Below are 5351 nucleotides of genomic sequence, written 5' to 3' on the forward strand. Positions count from 1 at the left end.
CGCTAGCTTAGAGTGAAAAGTTGCTAAGTCCACTTTTTATGAAAACTCATATTTTGATATAGGAGGCTAGAGAAATTGAATACGCATCGTTTCGAAAATTATAAAGGTACTTGTTTTATTTTTTCCTCTTGATAAGCAATAAAAGGCAAATCTGCTAGGTCCAAAAGAAGCATCACAAATCCGATAAGGCCAAAATAATACGACATCTTTTAATAAATATCGAATCCTTCTGATTCTTAAGGAGTTTTGCTTTGCTTTAAACGCGCAAAATATTTGATTCAAAGTCTTGCGAAATAGTTAAAGAAAATGGCTATAGGAAGATTTTTTCCTCTCCTGTAAATTTTTTAAAATGGGACTTAGCAACTTTTCTTTCTAAGCTAGCGATATGTACTCTTAAGTCCATTATGTACTAGTTTAAAATTTTGTTAACTTTAGCATAAGATTTAAACCAATTTTTTCAAGCCTTATTCTTCGCTTATACTTACATGTGTATGTAAAAGTCCTAAAGAGCTTTCTTTGTGCAATGCTTCTATATAAATGTAGCTTAAACTATTTTATTATTAAGTGCAAAAAAATCAGAAAACCGTAAGCAGTTATTTAGCTTAAAATTTGTACCTTGAAACTGTCCATTAATGCTTTTTGTAAAAAGCGTACTTATGTAACAATTATTGCGTCGCATCATAAAGTTTTAAAACTCAAGATATGATTTTGAGATATGAATAGAAAAGTTTTTATCGCAACTACACTAACATAGATACATACATACATCCGCATATAGATATTATAAATAAAAATAACGAAGAAGAATATCACGTGCCAATTACACATTCCATTCCATTACAAACATATGTATGTATATTAAATAGTAATTGTATAAGTTTTATTGTGAAACAGACACAACAGAATTGAAGCTAACTGCAAGCAACCTTTTCAGGCCTTCAGTGCTCTATTCAGCTACAAGTTTTACATTACGGCTTGAGCGCCGAAGCCACAACGCCTGAAAAGCCTGAAATCTTGTTGTAGAGTTCTACTCTACTGGTTGGCTTAAAAAAAAGATAATATCACTGAAAACTAGCCGAAGATTTTACACTCATCAATGAGCTGAAAATGTTTAGAGAAAATAAACTTAAAAAAACTCTACACTTAAATTATCGCAAAGATATACATAAATAATCAAAAATTTACTAGAGTTGAGTCAGTGCGTTGGTGAAAACGGCCATAAAACTTAACTTTCACTCAACAATTGCACTGAAGCCGAAAATCGATTGTGTTTCACACAGCGTCGGACTGCATGTAAACTCACCTTAACGTAATTCATCATGATCATTCGCAACATTAAAGCTCATTGTTTGCCAATGCCAATTAGCCGCCCGCAAGCAAGCCATGCAATTAGCTGTAAGTAAATGCTAGCAAAAAAAAAACATGTAAAGTAAAAGAGACACAGACAGAGATTTTTTATTTTGTGGAAGCAAAGAAAAAAGAAAAAGGAAGAAGAAAATGTTAGTTGCAGGGAATGTGAGTATTTAGCTGTAAGCAGCGTATACTAACTAATGTGCAATTTTTTTATTAATTTTTGTTTCTATCTATACTTAAGTGCTTTACTACTTAAGCAATCGCTTAAACATTCCAATTGTTGACTTATTTGTAATCGAAAATTTTATTTTGAATTATTTATAAATTTATGTATGTTTTTTGATTTTACGAAATTTATACAATGTTTATACATATAAACCTGTAATTAAAGAAGTAATTTTAAGCAAAAAACAAAACCGACTTCAATTCTCATATATAATATTTAAAAAAGAATTACATATAGAAATCGGTTAACGTGGTCCAAAGTTATGCGGTAACATGTATAAAAAAATAAATTCCGACGAATTGATAACCTCCTCATTTTTTTAAAGCCGGTTAAAAAGGCAAGTCTTTTCATTCCTACATATACACCCCGTGTCAAAAATAAAAAACGCACCAAATATTGACAAGTTTTAACGTTTAATTTTGTTATTATTTAATTCTAGTTTTTTTTTTGTCTGAAAATATAGTTTATTCTTAACTTTGTGAAAAATTAAAAAAATCAAAAAACTGTCGAAAGTTTCAAGCTTTTTAATTAGTACAAGCTTGAAATTTTAACGAGTTTCCAATTTTTTTTTATATATTGCACACAGTTTGAAATTTGTATTTATACGGTTTCCTTTAAAGAATAAACTATCGGGCATGTTCTGAAATTCGAAACTTTGAAATCGACTCGAATTGCCAAATTGTTTTTAATTATATCTGATGGGAAGGGTGAATATTCCAATTGAAAACCGTAAAAGATGCGGCAGTGATATGAAATAAATCATTTTAATACGAGACTTGTAAATGTTTTGGTTAAAAACCATCGAAAAAATTATCGAAATCGAGTCGATTTAAAATTTTCGAATTTCAGAACATGCCTGTATATGTTTATAAAAAAATAACCACAGTTAAATAACAAACAATTTAGTTTTTAAAACTTGGGACTTGTATGTCGGATTTTTTAACGAAAGCCAATAAAATAATCCAATCGTAAGCAGATAAACATTTGATAAACAAAAGCGAATTATGCATAAAGATTTATTGGAATAAAAATACAAATAAAGACATATTCAAAGTGAAAAACTTTAAACGAATCTTTTTTTTGCGTAGTACATTTGAGCGAAAATCTCAGGCGGGAAGGCAGTTTTTCATAAAGCAAATATTCAATATTCACGTGGTCACTCAGCTTTAGATAGAGAGATAGTAAGGCCGGGCCCTTAGCTCATGAAAACACCTCAACTAGTCCCAGGGACTTTAGAATTTCAGAATAGATCCAGAGGTAGATAGAAAAAAAAAAAAATTCCCTATGTTCCTCTTCCTTCTACGCGCCACCGCCTCACACTCGAAATCCTTAAATGCTACAAGTGCGTCCTTAACCTAGAATAACTCGTCAAAATACCTGTAATGATTCTTAGTTTCTCCTTAGGGAGACCTGTGAGTATCCTGTATGTTTTCAGATTGTATCCTCCGATTAAGCTTTTGGATTGACGAAGTCCCATGGTATTACGCCAATGCAGTTCCCAACCCAGCGCCGCCCAATTGCATTTTATATGTTTTAATTTTAAGCCGCTCAGCCGCTCTCCGCTTTGCCGCTCATTGCGTTGCCTCGGCCTTAGGTTGGAGTTTTCCTTCCTGAGCGCTCCCTTTATCGTGTTGGAGGAAATATAGTTAAATATAATTCTAGGAACAATATGGCTTATGTGAAGTTGATATTGATATTGATGTTATTAAGATATATTAAGCGGTATCGAAAGAAAATACCCATACATGGGTATCATAGTATCGCCACCCTAGTATCGAATACCGGTTTACCCAGTATCGAAACAAAAGTATCGATACCAAAATTATATCAGGAGTATTGCAACAGCTTTATAGGTATCTGTATCTTATTGTGCACGGCTGGACGTGCCGCTCCATGATAGAGTATTTCAGTGTGTTTCAACCTAATAGTATCTTTAGAAAACTACTACTTTATGCATGTCGTCCCTGGGGACCAGAACTAGAGGGAGCTGGGAGCGCAGCTTGTCCCTGTTCCTGGATAACAAAGCCTTACCTTTATCAAATCCCTCTCGCAAAGATAAGGCGAGTCCTCTATGCAGCTTATTCGGTTGACCGCAGGATTTATCTATTGGCGTTTACACACCATCGGCTCACTCGTATCCCTGTTTGTGGCCGCTTCAACATGGGTCCTCCACAGTAGGTTGGAATCCAGGATAAGTCTCAGAGGCTTTTGGCCAGCGCTCAGTGCAATTGGGAAAGCATATGCTTATCGTCGTTTAAAGTGCAAAATCGCGTATCAACAAAATGCAAAACCGCGTATCAGCAAAATGCAAAACCACGTATGTGAAGTTGTAGTAATAATTTTCTAGAGTGTAAAAACACTCAAATTTCAAAATGGTTCTCTTTTTTTATAATCGCATATATGCCTGGTATATTTCAGGACGAATGGATAAGGATTGAGCCAAGAGCTTGTGTGAGCAAATCCAATTTTTGGCAGCCAATGTCAGTTACGCGGTTTTGCAGAATCACGATGCGCGGCTTTGTACTTTAAACGACGTTATACACTATTTTATCATTGAACATTTTTATATGAAATCATTGTACACTATTTTATATTGGTTGCAAACTCAGAAAAATTAATTGGTGTATGTCGATATTACACTATTTTATTATTCACATTTTGAAGCTGCCTGTGAAAGTTAGCAGCAATATAATGAAGTAAAATACTCTAACGTTATTTTAATATTACAAGAATCACTTTGGCATTTTCTTAATAATATTCCATTTGTAAACAATGCTAGTACCTACACTGTTATTATAAAATTTCGTTTTTCGCGAATAAGTTCGTGATCCAAAAAGATATTTAAGAAAACTGAAGATTTTTCTAATAGAATAAAGGATTGTCTATCCAATGGTACGATTATCGAATAATAGTGTATATGGCATTAACACTGTTTCTTTATTTCAGCGACGATTTCTGTTGGTTGTAAAAGTACTTTGCTTGTGCTGTAAACTTTTTTTGAAGAAATAAATATTCTAAAATTTTTTTCTTAAGAAAAATTTCTTTTCCATTTCTTGTGCGTCCTTTTATACATATGAATTTCTCGTTTTTCTTGAGAGCTGCAAACACCCCTTTAGACTAGCGCTGAGTATTCCTCCCAATTCCCCGTTACTCATACGCCATGTATGTACAAGTCCATACTCGTACATGGCATAACCATATTAATCAATGTAAAATAAATGCATTTTTTTCGCAAAATGATTTGTGAATACTTTCATGCAATTTAAATCAAATATTTGCCAGTTAATTATATTTGTTTAAGCCGCCGTTTAAACACATTACGACGGCCGTGCGCGCAATCCTTGGCCGTAGCAGTTTGGTAGTTGACCGACGTCAACTCCGAAAAGATGAGTACCGAGCGCGCACGGTAGCCCACCATTCTCACGGCAAATTAACACTCAATATAAAGGTGTTCTTGCACGATATGTATTTGCATCAGTAAATGTGACTTTTGCCGCCCTGTTTAGAACGTTTCTTTAATTCAGTATAAACATTAAAACATGCATTTAGTAGGCAGTTCCGCCCCAGCCATTCATCATTTACCCCGCTTTCGCCATGTTCGATCACGAAATATCGTCAAAAAAGCCTTTTTATACAAAATGTATTTAAAAGGGGATTTTTCTTCATAAATGTTTTTATGATTTTTTCGTTTTTTTTTTTAATAATAATATTCTGCTATTCGGAGCGGACACACATCAAATATCATAAAATCAGTACAGCCGTTAGTGAGTTA

This window comes from Rhagoletis zephyria, unplaced genomic scaffold (genome assembly GCF_001687245.7).
Source record: "Rhagoletis zephyria isolate East Lansing unplaced genomic scaffold, Rhagoletis_zephyria_1.1 Rzeph_scaffold_00107, whole genome shotgun sequence".
Classification (NCBI taxonomy): Eukaryota; Metazoa; Arthropoda; class Insecta; order Diptera; family Tephritidae; genus Rhagoletis; species Rhagoletis zephyria.